Here is a 15,792-nt window from a genome sequence, read left to right as displayed (position 1 = left end):
CAGACTAATCTCAAACTCCCGACCTCAGGTGATCTGCCCACTTCGGCCTCCCAAAATGCTGTGATTACAGGCATGAGCCACTGCACCCAGACAGTTCTAATAGTATGTAGATTCTCTTGTAGATAATCATTTTGTTTCTTCCTTTCCAATCTTTGTGTCTCCTCCCCCTCCTTTTTCTTATCTAATTACTTTGGCTAAAATCTTCAGTACAATGAAGAGTAACAGTGATAGCAGGTATTCTTGTTTTGTTTCCACATTAAATAATTTACTTCCAAGCTTTTTGAAATCAAGAATAATGCTGGTAATGTGTGTTTTGGTAAATGCTCTGTATCATTTTAAGTTACTTTTCTTTTAGTCCTCTTAGTATGATATTTAAGGCTTTTGCTCTGCTGTTCTCTCTGCCAAGGGACACTTTTCAAAAGTGCCATCTGCCTGGCTTGCTCCCTTACTTTTCTGTGCTTAGTGGTTCAAACATTATCTTCTTAGAAACCTTCCCTGACCATGTATCTTGTACTCTTGTCCTTTATGTTGCTTTATTTATCTTTATTATAATTACTGCCACTGGCACTTATCTGTTTGTCCAACATCCCCACTCACTTTATAGGGAAAGAAGTTGGTATGATTTGCTTACTACGACATTCCCAACACTAGGAACGGTACTTGGCAAAGAGGTTTATCTGTTAGTGGATGCTTCATAATTTCCTAAAATATTACCTGAACATACTTTGTTGTTTCAATTAAAATAATGCTTCCATGTTCTGCTTCAAATAATGACAAGTTAACATATATTAAAATAAACTTGCCACACATAACAATTATACACTCTGGACAAAATATAAAAACAAACATTAAGTAAAAAAGGTAATCCAAAGCAGGTAGCAATTGGAAGGAGGTTAGCCTTTAAATAAGAAAACTGTACTGGTAGAATTTTTTTTTTTTTTTGAGACGGAGCTTCACTCATGTTACCCAGGCTGGAGTGCAATGGTGCGATCTCGGCTCACTGCAACCTCCGCCTCCTGGGTTCAGGCAATTCTCCTGCCCCAGCCTCCTGAGTAGCTGGGATTACAGGCACGCGCCACCATGCCCAGCTAATTTTTTTGTATTTTTAGTAGAGACGGGGTTTCACCATGTTGACCAGGATGGTCTCGATCTCTTGACCTCGTGATCCACCCGCCTCGGCCTCCCAAAGTGCTGGGATTACAGGCTTGAGCCACCGCGCCTGGCCTGAATTTTTTTTTTTTTTTTTTGAGACACAGTCTTGCTCTGTTGCCCAGGCTAGAGGGCAATAGCACAATCTTGGCTCACTACAACCTCTGCCTCCCAGGTTCAAGTGATTCTCTTGCCTCAGCCTTCTGAGTAGCTGGGCTTACAGGCACATGCTGCCATGCCTGGCTAGTTTTTTGTATTTTAGTAGAGACAGGTTTTACCATGTTGCTCAGGCTGGTCTAGAACTCCTGAGCTCAAGCAATCCACCCACCTCAGCCTCCCAAAGAGCACTGGTAGAATTTTTATAAGGCTTTTGCCTGAGGGATACTCAACAGCCCATGTGGCAATGACCACTTAGAACTGAAGCAGGAATCTGTTGTCTTGCTAGCTTAAAAAGGACAAAGTTTGGGGTTGCCAAGGCAGCTGAAAAGTGAAAGGTGAAATCCCAGAAAAAAAAAGGGCTGCAAAATTTCTGTATGAACTATGCCCAATGTTTGAATGACCCTAGTTTGAGGAAAGCTCCAAGGTTCTCCACAAAAAGAAACAGCTCGAAGGTGGAAGGATCTGAGATGAGATTTCTGCTGCTGCCTGTCACAGAAAAAATAAAGTTGCGATTTGATTCCAGTCACATTATATGTCTACTAAGACAAAAATCAACACTCATCAGAGAAAAAGAACAAGCTCCAAAGTCTTTAACGTATCACCCATAATACCCAGTACACAAAAATATACTAGTGTGAACAAACAGGGGAAAAAAAAGACCTGGAGTCAATAGAAAAAGCAGCTCACAGATACCAAATCCTGAATTATCTAAATGTCAGAATTAGCAGACAAAGATGTCAAAGCAAGTATTATAACATGTTCAAGCATTTAAAGGAAAACATGGCCATAATAAATGTTTATATGGGGAAATCTCAGCTGAGAAATGGAAGCTATGAAAAAGAACCAAATAGAAGCTCTAGAACTTAAAAATTATAATGTCTGAAATGAAAAATTCATTGAATGACCTTAATTGGAGATCAGATGGCAGAGAAAGGGTCACTTAACTGGAAAATGAATAGGTCTATTGAATGTGAAGAAAAGACTTTTTAAAATAATAAACAGAGCTTCAGAAACTTAAAGTGCAATATCAAGTGTCTAACTATGTACAATGTGAGAGCAGAGATGATAGAAACATATAATATTTAATAAATGGCCAAGGTCTTCCCAAATTCTATGAAAAACACAATCCTCTATATCCAAGAAGTTCAGAAAATTCCAAGCAGGGTAATTATAAAGAAACCCACACATAGTCAAAAGGATGAAAAAGCAAAGCTAAAAAGCACACTGTGAGAGAAGCCAGAAAAAAGTAACATTCCATGCAGTGAAAAAGTTATATGAATGAAACCTGACTAATGATATCTAACTTCTATACAGTAAATTGATTCTCAGCAGAGGTACCAAAGCAATTCAAGGGACAACAGAAAATCCTTACTACAAATCCTTATGGAGTAACTAGACACGTGTGTAAACAAATGTACAAACCTCATAGTATAGAAAAATTTGAGCTGAAGCTTAAAGTGTCCTGAAGAAACACATAGGAAAATATTATGATGTGAGAGCTGACAAAGATTTCTTAGGGTTACAGAAGCAATAAACTTTTTTTTTTGAGACAGTCTCGCTCTGTCACCCAAGCTGGAGTGCAGTGGCACGATCTCAGCTCAATGCAACCTCCGCCTTCCCAGTTCAAGCAATTCTCCTGCCTCAGCCTCCCAACTAGCTGGGATTACAGGTGTGTGCTGCCACACATGGCTGATTTTGTATTTTTAGTAGAGATGAGGTTTCGCCATGTTGGCCAGGCCCATCTTGAATTCCTGACTTCAGGTGATCCACCGACCTCAGCCTCCCAAAGTGCTGGAATTAAAGGCTTGAGTCACCATGCCCTGCCACAATAAACATTAAAAAACAAACAAACAAACAAACAAAAAAGATGTTGGGAGGCCAAGGGGGAAGAATTGCTTAAGGCCATGAGTTTGAGACCAGCCTGGGTAACACAGAAAAATTATATTTCTACAAAAAAATTTTTTAAAAGCCAGGCATGGTGGTGCATGTCTGTAGCCCCTAGCAACTTGGAGGCTAAGAATCACTTGAGCCCAAGAGTTTAAGGCTTCAGTGAGCTCTGATCATGTTACTGTACTGGAGCCAAGACAACAGAGCAAGACCCTATTTCTAAAAATAAAAATAAATCAGACTCCATCAAAATGAGAATAATCTTCTATTCACTGAAAGACATCAATTAAGTAAGCAAATAAACCACCAACTAAATAAAATACTTGAAAAACATATCTGACAAAAGACTTAGGCCCAGAATACATAAGGAACTCCTATGACTCCAGAGTAAAGACAGGTAACTCAATTAATATAAAGCAAAAAACTGGAATAGATATTTCACAAAAAAAGGTACACAAACGCCCAATAAACACACGAAAAGGAATCAAGAAACCTTGGTTTCCTTGGTGGCTTGGTATCCTTCAAGGAACCAAGCTACCAAGGAAATACAAATCAAAATTGCAACGATACACCAATAGGAAGCTTAAATTAAAAATGCTAAAAACCCAAATATTGGCAAGGATTTGAAGCAACCACAACTTTCATACATTTATGGTGGGACTGTGAAAGGTAAAACCACCTTGGACTAGTTTAGCAGTTAGATAAAAACCTACTGTAAGTATCTATCCAACAGGAATAAAACTAGATGTCCACAAAACGAGTAAGAGTGTTCACAGAATCTTTATAATCCAAACTGGAAACAATTCAAATGATATCAATGTAAGAATGAATAAACAATGTGTGGCACATTCACACAATGGAGTACTACTCAGCAATTAAAAAAAACCAATACATACACCAAGGAGCATGGATGAATTTAATAGATATTATACTGAGCCATATAAAACACCTAGAAAACTTCATTCTGTATGATCTTATTTATATGAAGTTCTAGAATAGATAAAATTAATCTATGGTAAAAGACAAGTGAGAAAAAGTAGCTGTCTCAGGATAAGGCTTCCCTGCTGACTGGGAAGGATCATGTACAAACAACGTAACACAATGTTCCATTTCCCCTTTTCAGCAAAGAATTTTGCCTACTGCTGGGAGCGCAGTGCAGTGCAGCACAAAGCCCTTGGTCTGTCAGGATTCAGTGTCTTCGCTCTTGGGTATGATCATCTAGGCTGAAGAAAACATCACTTCTCAAGGTCATAGCAATTTCCAGGGACAGCCCATATTTAGACAGTAATCAACATGGGGATATTAAGGCCCAGCCCCTTTCCTCAACTTGAGACAGCTCTGATGGGTCATTCTAGCTTCGTAACTCTTCAGCATTGCAGCTCAACTTTCTCACTGCCCAAACTGTTTCCTTCCCATCCATTCCCTTCCATAGGTATGAATCTCAAAAGCATTCCCTAATAAAGTGGTTCTTAAAATATGACTCCTGGACTAACAGTGTTAGCATATCTGGGAACTAGCTAAAATGCAAATTTATGGGTCTCACTACAGACCTACTGAATTGGAAAGCAGAAGCACCATCTATATGTGAAGAGCTTCCTATCAACTTTTTGTGTCTCACTCTTAAATATACTGAGATGGACAGACAACTGGAAAAAATTATCCAACATGAAAGAGAGAGAGAAAAGGGGGTAAAATCCTTACTTGGAAGAAATAACACAGTCAAAAAGAAAACAGTTTTAATCCTCACAAAGGTTAAGAGAAAACACTGCATTCAAGAAACACATATATATATTTTTAAAGTATATTTAGAAAGTTAAAAAGAGACGTCTTAGAAATTAAATCTGTTTAGGCTGGCTATATTCTGTCTGCTCTTTGAAATCACTCTCTACCCTCTGTAATAACCCAGGAAGCTGGCCTTTTTTTCACCATCAGTAGGGCTCCCTTCCTCTCTGGCCAACGTTTGTCACTGTTAGGGGGGTAACAGAAGAGAAAGGACCTGGCTCTCTCTAACAGGCAATGAGTTAGTGGTTTGGGTAACTGTGGTTTTTCTCAGCAGGTTTTGTAATATCTTTTTAAGTCAATAAATTATAAGAACCTAAAACTCTGATTAAAAATTAAATATATGAAAATTCAGGTAAATAAAATTTTAAATTATAAAACTTCAAAGTTACCAAAAAAGAAACTGAATTATCTATAGACAAAGAAGTTAGAAGTATATATTTGGAATTATCTATCTTTTTACCATTACTCCAACTAGTTAAGATCAAGCATTTTCAGCAGCTGGAAAAACATGCACAAAAATACGCATATCACTCAATAACAAACCACCAATGCACATGTGAGCCTGTACTTCATAAAAGTACAAAATATATGACTTTAAATATTTCATAATTTAAATGTTCATTTATTATTTTGGGGTTTCTTAAACAATTTTATTTTATACATATTTATTTCAATTAAAATTTTGACAGACTAAAAGATTGTATTTTATTAGAGTCCATCTACAGGCAATTTGGAACACTGATTTCTCATGGAAAAAAACCCAGACAGATAGTAATTATTACATTCTGTGGAACTGAATGGCCAGGAAAGCCGACCTCTTACTGCAAACCAAGTGCATGGACATAAGTCCACCCCGGCAGCAGCAGCGTCTTGATGATGAGTTGAATGGAGACATAACATCTTATGTTGTGCCCAGAAGGTAGGGTAAGGCTCAAGACTGCAAGGGGGAAAATGTTCTCATAAAGGCAAGATTCAGGTGCTGCTTGCTGTCACACTCCACAAACACACCCTGTCTGTGTCAATGGCTTGTGACTGCCATGCAGCAAGAATGAGCACAATATACTCTCACTCTCACTCTCAGAGCAAGTATTTTCCCCTTTTCAAGAGAAAGAATTCAGGCAGTGCTTTACCAAAATGACAGCATTTGCTCCAAGGCACCAAAGGTATAAAGCTTTTTAGAAAATACACAGAAATAAACAGACTTAACATGGGAATTAGTTCTTAATGGTGGAATCTGTTACTACTGTAACTGGTGTAATAATTACTTCAGATAGATTATAATCAAAATGCATATCAAATAGACTGTGCTGTGTGACAGAATGTGTGACCAGAGTATTCTCACAGGAACTTTGGGTGCTGGCTGGTAAGTGCTCACAGGAGTTCTTTGCAGAGCCAGAGAAGCTGAGCATCACATGTATTTGTAAAATCCTTCTCCAGACTTCTCTCTGCCATCAGCTTTTTCAAGGACGGGCTAGTCTGAAATCTACTGATGCAATCCATCCATAATAAACTTCACAGTATCCAGCCCAACGAAATCTAGAAGCTCAAGTGAGCCCATGGGGTTCCTGGCTCCTACCTTCATAGCAGTATCAATGTTTTCCTTGGATGCATCACCTTATGTATGCAGCCTGACTGCTTCCATGAGGTGCTGAATCCTGAGACAGCTGATAATAAACCCAGGAGTGTCATTGCAAGAAACAGGATGTTTTCTCAGCATTTTGCTCAAGTTTACCAAAGATTGAAATGTCTTTTGGGTGACCACTGGTGTTTTAAGGACCTCTGCAAGTTTCATCAGGGGCACTGGATTGAGTAAATGGGGGCCAGCAAATCAGTCTTGTTTGGTGGTAGTATTGGCTATGCTTGCAATCTGCAAGAAGGAAGTATTACTGGCAAAAGCTGTATGTTCAGCAGCAAACTTGTCCAGCCTCGAGAGCTTGATTCTCTACAATGGCCTCTACCACCAGGTCTGTACTGTGAACTATTGATGCTGCATCTGTCCTGGTTGATATGCTGCTTAGGGTTTTCTCCACAAATTCATCATCAGCCTTAGTGTTTTCTGCAAACAACTTCTTTGCCACTTTCCCAAGGCTCTTCTCAACTCCCTTTTTATATTCTGCCAAGATGTCCTCTGTCTTGTCTAGCAACACTACTGTGTGGCTGGTCAGTACAGCAATCTGTGTGATGCTGATGACCATTATGTGCTTGACAATGATTTTTCTTGCCCAGGGCTGTGGACAAGGAGGACACAGAGTAAATGAACTGCCTGGTGATGAAAGCCATGGTGCAGTGGCGGTGGCGACTGCAAGACCCAGGCAGGGAAGGCACGTGTGGTTTGGGAACCAGCAGACAGGCAGCCTCTGAGGCCATTTTTTATTTTTTAATAAAACTGTATTACTAATTTTATCGGCAAATAATTTTTGTCCAAATGATAATGTATGCTCAACATTAATATCTTCTAATTTTTAAAATTCATGATTATTGATAATTGATATGATAAGCATTGAACTTCCAGATTTGCTGATTAACTTTTATTTTTATAAAAATTATGATTGAATAGTATCAATCTGGCATTTTGGTATTAGATTTTAAAAAACAAAATATCAGTACCATAATTGTGCTGTGGTATCATAACTATTACATTTATGGAACATGCTAACCACTCATTTTCTATATCTTTCAAGATTTACATATCAAGTCATATCATCAGAATGTTACTGATATAAATTAGCAGGGAAGAGGGGGAAAACACCAGCAATAAAGCTGATAAAAACAAACCAGATAAAAAGTTAAGCAACGGAAATACAGCTCAAGAAAACATATTTTGTTTCCTCTAAATCAAATTACAGGGTGAAGCTGGATAAAGCTTTCTTATCTAGGGGAATTATATAAAAGAAATAATAAATGTTAGGAAACATGTGTTTAAAAATTAAAAAAAAAAAACAAAAAAAACTTAGTCTAATCCTGCTTTCTCACAAAGAAATACATTACAAAAATACCATGTAATATTTCCCTCTATTCAAATTTAAACAAGATATAATAAATTAGCAGTCATGGGCCAAACATACATAATATATAATACAATGTAAGCAATGGTAGAACAGAAAAAACCTTTAGATATCTTGTTTGCCAGAAACATTTCATAATCTGTTTCCCCAGTTTCAACAAATTGTTGGTAAACTATTTTTTACTGCAGAAAATATTCTAGGAGGCTCTCACTTATCCCTTCCAACACCAAGTTTTGCCTCTATCCAAAAGTTCAATGCTATTTTTACATTTATTTAGAGTCCTCAATTCTGAAGTCAGAGTGACTCACAATTCCTATATACTTGATTCAAATTTCTTGTGTTGTAGAAACAGAGGTATCTGTGAATACCAGATACTAGATTTAACCCAAAGAAAATCTGAGATAGGGGAGGTACACTATAATATGTCAACTAGGAGAAGCTCTTACATTCTATCCTTGCCAGGAGAAATCAAACTCTTAGCTTCTACTCCTATAAACAAATTAATTCCATTAAAAACACACTGACTGTAGATCCCTTTTGCAGGTTGTGACTTAGCTCAGTCCACCATAGCAAAACTTATTTTTACCTTATATTTGCTCATATTAAAAGTATGTACTTTTGCTTTTGTTTGCTCATATAAAACAAAATTTTATATTATTTTTAAAAATAATAATAGTCATAATAGTGACTAATTCTATAAAGATGTAGCCAGAAAAAAAGGAAATAAAAAATTAAAAATCACACCATGCAGACATTTAAATTCATTTACTTTGTCTTCTTAAAAGCAATGGATTCTGTTAGTGAGGATGGGGAGATTGGAATCCTTGTACATTGCTTGTGGGAATGAGATGGTATGGCTGCTCTTGAAAAGCCTGACACATCCTCAAAAAGCGAAAACACAGAATTACCACCTGATCTAACAATTCCACCCAAAGAAATAAAAATAGGTATGCAAACAAAAACCTCTACACAAACGTGCTGAATGTTCATAGCAGCACTATTCACAAGAGTCAAATGTAGGAAACAACCCAAATGGCCATCAACGGTGATGAACAGATAAACAAAATGTGATATATTATTAAAATGAAATATTATTCAACCATAAAAGGGAATGACACGCTACAATATGGATAAACCATGAAAACTTTATGCTAAGTGAAAGAAGACAGATGTAAAAGGTCACATATTGTATGATTTCCTGTATACGAAATCTCCAGAATAGCTATATCAAGGGAGACAGAAAGCAGACAAGCGATTGACTGGGGTTGATGAAATGAAGTGAGTGCTTAATGCATATTCCTTTTGGATAATGAAAAATGTTCTGGAACTAGATAGAGGTAACGGCTACATAACGTCATAAAGTTACTAAATGCAACTGAATAGTACACTTTATGTGGTTAATTTTTATGTTATTAATTTACCTAATAAAATTAGGATCATAAAATTAAGAAAAAAACTTCCTTTAGATATTATTAGTGCCTAATCAACCTGCTCCAAAATAACAATCCTGTTTTTCTCTGTAATCCAAGTTGCCTTTGAAATAGTCATTGTTCATAGTGCTTGCCTGCTCTTGTGAATTTTTAGAGACTCTACTTTTCATTAAAGGAAATTAACCTATAGACCAATGTTTCTCAACCAGGTACTGACACATTTAGTATGGTACCTTGCTTTACTTTATGGGTTTATCGAACGCATTATAGGATGTTTGGAATCATAAGACGGTGTTCACTAAATGCCAGCAGTGCTTCCTAGACATTCTGACAACCAAAATTGCCCCACACATTTCCATATGTTCCTAGTTGAGAGCCACTGATCTAGAACAAAATATCATATGCTATGTATTGTGTTACATTATTAGAAGTTCCCTAGTATATGCAACTCAATACTCTACACATGAGTTATTTCAAAAGCTCAAACTTTTTTATATGTGGAAAGTAAACTTCTTGCTTTTGACACAGGACACTATAAAGATTTATATATTTTATTGTTGTTCTAAACATAAAAACTACTTTCAACCAGAAGAATCAACTTTATCATGAGGTAGCTTGTGCCTAATATTTGATTACTAGATCATATTACTCAAATGAATTTTCAACTTCTATTAATAACATTTCATTCATCAATATAATATTCTCTTTGCTTTTTTTATATTATCAGGTTCCAAATATATAGGAAAGTTACAAAGAATAATATGACATCCATGTACCTGCTAGCCAGTCTGAATAAATCTGAACTTTTTGCTTTTTTCCTTAAGGAAGAAAACTTTACAGATAAAGTCCCCATGGGATTTTTTTCCTATAACATTCCACAATTCCTTTCTCAGTGGTGACCACTATCCAGAAGTTATTATTCCCATGAGTATATACACATTTACTATAAATGCTGACTACCTCCATAAACAATATAATAGTTTTGTTTACTTCACAGGCATGAAGTTCTGCTGCATGTATCATTCTTTTTTTGAAAAAAAAAATTACTTAATAGGCATTAGAAGTTTACCTATTTTGATACATTCTAGTTTATCCGTAACTGTTACATAGAAGTGTGGATTAAATTGTGTGTCCAGACCCCTCCCCCTATTTGTATATTGAAGCCCTAACCCCTGAGTGCTGTTTAATGGAATGGATATAGCATTAGGAAGAATCAGCCATGCTGGTACCTTATCTTGGACCTCAAGCCACCAGAACTGGTAAAAAATAAATTTCTGTTGCTTAAGCCATCAAGTCTGTGGTACTTTGTTGTGGCTACCCTAGCAAACTACTATACATAATATTCCATTGTTTGAACATACCACTTTACTTAATCTTTAATAATAGACTCTTATGGTATTTCTAGCTCCGTACTATAATGTACAACACTGCAACAAACATTTGGTACGTAGATTTTGTTATTCATATTGCAGGACTTTTTCTTGGACACATACACAACACAAGCACTATAAAATGTTGATCTTCAACTTTCTGATTATTGCCAAATTGCTTTTCCAGATAATTTTGGCCAATTTATACTCCATTGGCTAGATATAACACTGATTTCTCTCTGTCCTCTCCAAAACAGGTAATGACAGACTTCTGCCAATCTGATGGGTATGAAACATTTTGTTGTTTTAAAATGCATTTCTTTATCAGTGAGGTTGAACACCTTAATATATTTACTGACCACTAAGTTTTCTTCTGTGAAATGCCTACTTATATCCTTTACCCCATTTTCCACGTGGTTGTTTTTATTATTTTATTTACTAACAGGAGCTCTTCTTATACCTTAGATACTAATTTTTTGTCAACGACTTGAGTTACAAATAATTCTCGCCATCAGCAGCAGGTTGCTTTTTTTTTTTTTTACAGCATTCATTGTCCTACAGAAAGTTATTTTAATGTAGTCAAACATTAATATTTTTCTTTATGAAAATTGCTTTTGATGTGTTTTAAGAAATCTTCCTTATTGTGAGCTCAGAAAGATATTTTATTTTCTTCTTAACTTTTGCTTTTCCCATTTGGGGTTGAGTTTTCCTGGATTCTTTGTGTGACATGACAGTTATTTTTTAAATCAATAATTAAATGCCCCAGTGGGCCAACCTTTTCCTTGTACACAGGCCTATGTCTAGTTAACCTGCTTCCTGAGTCTAGCACTTTGCCTGGTACGCATTAGGCAATTATAAACATGTGATCAATAAAAGGAAGGATGGAAGAAAGAAAGAGAAGGGAGAGAAAGGGAAGCAAGCTAGGGATAGTAGTGTGGAAAAAAAGTATTTGGATCATGGTCTTTGATATCAACTTTATATTAGATCCATACAAGTCAAAGGCTATTAAAACAGGTTCAAGGGGTGGATTGCAGGAAGATGGGTTTTAGAGGATTCTGGAATACTAGAAGCAAATATATCACTTAAGTGCATCTGAGCTTTCTCACCCCCAGGATGAGAATATGGCCTTGCTAGTGCTGAATTAGTTCAAAGTCCAGAAAACTGTGATGTTATAAATATCATTTATTAAGTCTTTGCAAAATGTTCAAGAAAGCCTAGGAACAAAAGGGCAATGATATAGTCAGAACTTGACAGAGCAATGCTAGGTGAACCTTCCCTGTAGGGATGGTGGCTATATGTACCACGGGAAACCTAAAAAGACGGGAAAAACTTTTATAGATATACTATATATGCTACTATTCAGAATAGTCATTTGGTTTCTATATTCTTAACTAAATTATTTAGGAGCATACAACAGGTGGGTAATAGTCTCTTCCCAACAATCCCTAACCTAAAGTTCAAAGGTGAGGACTGTGGTGGGGGGAAGGGGGAGTATAAGAAAAAAACGTAAGAATAGAACCTAGAATGACACTTGCCTCAGATACCCTCAAAAGTAAAACATATCTCCCTAGAGCAACATTATATTCAGTTCAGTATAGTCAAGGGAGTATGTTCCACTAGAGTAAAAGGAGCTCAGCCTCCCAATGTAAGTACACACTACCACCTACAAAGTATTCTTGCTGAAATATTAAAACATATCTCTACCAATTTATAGTAATAAAGGGGAAGAAGAATATGCTACATGAAGATAACATCAGTAAAAACAGATGGTGGGAAATTCCACAGGACAAAGAAAGGATCCAGTTTCTTCAACAAATAAAAACTGCAAGAAAAATTTTTTAAAGGGATCTAGAGTTTAAGAGATATCAACCAGTAGCTATAAGGATACTGATTCAAACAAACAGTAAAAGTGATGTGATGTCTGGGATTCCCTTCAAAATAACCCATGAAGGGTTATAGATAAATAAGATTAGCTACAAAACTAATTATTAAAGTTGAATAATAAAGACCTGAGAGTTCATTGTCTTTTCTGTCCTTTTGTATGTATTTGAAATTTTTTACAATGAAAAGCTAAATGAGGCCGGGCGCGGTGGCTCAAGCCTGTAATCCCAGCACTTTGGGAGGCCGAGGCGGGTGGATCACGAGGTCGAGAGATCAAGACCATCCTGGTCAACATGGTGAAACCCCGTATCTACTAAAACTACAAAAAATTAGCTGGGCATGGTGGCGCATGCCTGTAATCCCAGCGACTCAGGAGGCTGAGGCAGGAGAATTGCCTGAACCCGGGGGGCGGAGGTTGCGGTGAGCCGAGATCGCGCCATTGCACTCCAGCCTGGGTAACAAGAGCGAAACTCCGTCTCAAAAAAAAAAAAAAAAAAAAAAAAAAAAAAAGAAAAGAAAAGCTAAATGAGGGGGCTGGGTGTGGTGGCTTACACCTGTTAAGGAAGTGATCGCTTGAGGCCAGGAGTTCAAGACCAGCCTGGTCAACACAGCAAGACCCCATCTCTAAAAAAGAAAAAAAGAAGTTAAAAGAGGGGAAGGACTTAGCAGATCCTTTTAAAAGGACAAGCAAATAAAATATATAGAACCTACAGCTAAGGGACTCGAGTTTGAGACCTAAAAACCTTCTGAGGTTGATGTAAACTGTGAAACACTTAAAATTTACAAGAGAAGGTTGTATACAAAACTAAGAAAGATTGAGCCACTTTAATCAATGTCTACTAAGTCACTGTTAATCAGTATTTACCTAAGCTACCACTGAGTGGTACAAAAAGACTATTATTTGAAAGTTTAGAATATAGTGACTAATTTTTGCTTTCTAATGAGTTATTTTCCTTTTTTGCTGTCCTTCCAGGTATAGGTATCTTTCCTTATATGATTGCTGGCTGCTCCAAATGCTGAATTTTACCATATAATATTTAAAAATAGCTAATTTGCTCTAACAGGATTGTAAAAATCTGTATTTTGGGGAGGCAGAGTACTAAACAAATTGTGCTGCTCTCTTTAGTCTCAATCCATGTACTTTCCCAGTTTTCTTCATGCAAACATTTTCAGGTTGATATTAATATTAAAAACTGAAAGAGTCAACAGGATTCAAACATCAAATAACAGCAAAGCATATGCACATATAATATATTCCTTAAAGCTAAAAAGAAATCTTCAAATAAATTTATCTAGTAAGAAACAACAGGGTAAATAAGGCAAGAACTAAAAACATGGTCTTGAAAGGAAGAATTCTGGCTGGGCGTGGTGGCTCATGCCTGAAATCCCAAAACTTTGAGAGGCAGAGGAGGGCAGATTACCTAAGGTCGGAAGTTCAAGACCAGCCTCACCAACAAGGAGAAACCCCCGTTTCTACTAAAAATACTAAATTAGCCAGATGTGGTGGCACATGGCTGTAATCCCAGCTGCTTGGGAGGCTGAAGCAGGAGAATCACTTGAACCCAGGAGGCAGAGGCAGAGGTTGCAGTGAGCCGAGCTGGTGCCATTGCATCCCAGCCTGGGAAACAAGAGCAAGCAAAACTAACCCGACTAAAAAAAAAAAAAAAAAAAAAAAAAAGAAAAAGGAAGAATTCCAATTCTGCAACTACTAGCTATATGCTGCATCTCCTCCAGAGTTTTTAATAAAGACTTAACATTTATATAAGAAGGCATATTGTAATAACGAGCATGTAATAAGTTCTTAATAAATGCTACATAAAACTAAATCTAGTCAAACCCTTTCATTTACAAATTAAGAACAAAAAATGACTTGTCCAAGGTCACACATTGGTTTTTATTTGGCTCCATTATACAGTTAAAAATGCAACGATTATGTCTGATAATAATGCCTCTATTTTACACTGGGATTTTAATCAGGAACATTTTGTGCCCCAGTCTCACCATTCTGGAACTTCCTTCTCCATAGAACATTATGTATTGTCAGTAAAAAAGATAAATTAAAGGTCAATGACCTCTAGTGCTGAACCTTCAGAGGTAGGTGCAGGTTCCAAATATGGGCAAATTTACCTGGTCTACAGAACAGGAAACAATCCCCATAAAAATAATGAAACGAAACATGAGACAGCTGCATGCACTGTGACTCATCCATAAAGATAACTGTTCTTTCTGGGAGATGAGAAGTTAAGTCTTTAGTTTCTTTTCAAACATTTAAAAAGCTTTTTAAACTTTTTGCTACTCAGCTTGTATACTTACAAGCATTTAAAAAGAATATAAAACACCGGCAAGATAACATCACTGGATTGTGTAGTGGGGAAAACAACTCTTCTTCCCCTGCAGCATAGTTTCAGAAGGTATATATCCATGTAGCTTAGTAGCTAAGGTTACATTAAGAAAAAGTTGTGTCAGATATAAGGCAGATCTTTAAATTGAGAAAAACAAGGGGATACATGTAACTGACTTCACTTTTTTGAATGTACCTTAGGTGTCACCAATAGGTGACAAGCTATGTATGTCCAAGTCTTTTTTTTTTTTTTTTAACTGAAAAGCATTAGACCAACCCATGGTATTAGGTGTTTAACTGAGACTATAAAAAAGAAACCAAAATGGAAATGGTTTAAAGAGCTGAAGTTAAAATGAGAATTCCATTAAGATGGCATATCCAAGCAATGATGCTTAATGGGCAGATTAAGGACTATGCCAGTGTCTCACATAAATTAATGAGAACATTTCTTAAAACTGTAGTTAAAATGGCCTACAGGTATACTTATATGACTTATTACTCTTTTCTAGAGTTAAGAGTTTATTACGGCAATAAAGAGTTCAGTATCCCAAATTTGATCCAAAAAAAAATCACCAAGTTCAAGATCCTACAGTCCTTCACTTAAACCCAAGAATCACAGAATTTTTCTTATAACCAAAGACAAAAAAATACAAAAAACAATTTGATAGTTAATATTAAAATTATCTTCCACAAGCAGTAAGAGAACCAAAGGAAGGAAAATCTGACCTAAAAGCATTTCAATCTATAAAGGAGTACGCTATCTCAGGAGATAAAAAAATTATGCATTA

At 36.5% G+C, this 15,792-nt stretch overlaps 1 protein-coding gene, 1 long non-coding RNA gene and 1 pseudogene across 4 annotated transcripts in view; all 3 read right to left on the bottom strand.

Annotated features, from left to right (window-relative positions):
- Window positions 1-15,792, bottom strand: part of RFX7 (regulatory factor X7) — a 159,282-nt gene that overhangs the window by 100,639 nt on the left and 42,851 nt on the right. The window contains exon 1 of one of the 3 annotated variants that reach the window (XM_032297370.1): window positions 1,865-1,870. The exons of the other annotated variants lie outside the window; for them this stretch is intronic. The gene's annotated coding sequence lies outside the window, so the exon portion shown is untranslated. Of the gene's footprint in view, window positions 1-1,864; window positions 1,871-15,792 lie in introns of those variants that run through there. 3 annotated transcript variants of the gene reach the window in all.
- LOC116564334 lies at window positions 4-11,382 on the bottom strand. The gene is made up of 3 exons (XR_004274847.1): window positions 11,368-11,382; window positions 721-723; window positions 4-137 (listed from the first exon to the last, which is right to left on the bottom strand). It is a non-coding gene; the product is annotated as an uncharacterized LOC116564334 (long non-coding RNA).
- Window positions 3,229-12,880, bottom strand: LOC116564333 (annotated as a pseudogene).

This window comes from Sapajus apella, unplaced genomic scaffold (assembly GCF_009761245.1).
Source record: "Sapajus apella isolate SASKATOON/1434 unplaced genomic scaffold, GSC_monkey_1.0 scaffold37, whole genome shotgun sequence".
Lineage (NCBI taxonomy): Eukaryota > Metazoa > Chordata > Mammalia > Primates > Cebidae > Sapajus > Sapajus apella.
The sequence above is the reverse complement of the archived record's forward strand: the minus strand, read 5'-3'. Positions and strand labels throughout refer to the sequence as shown.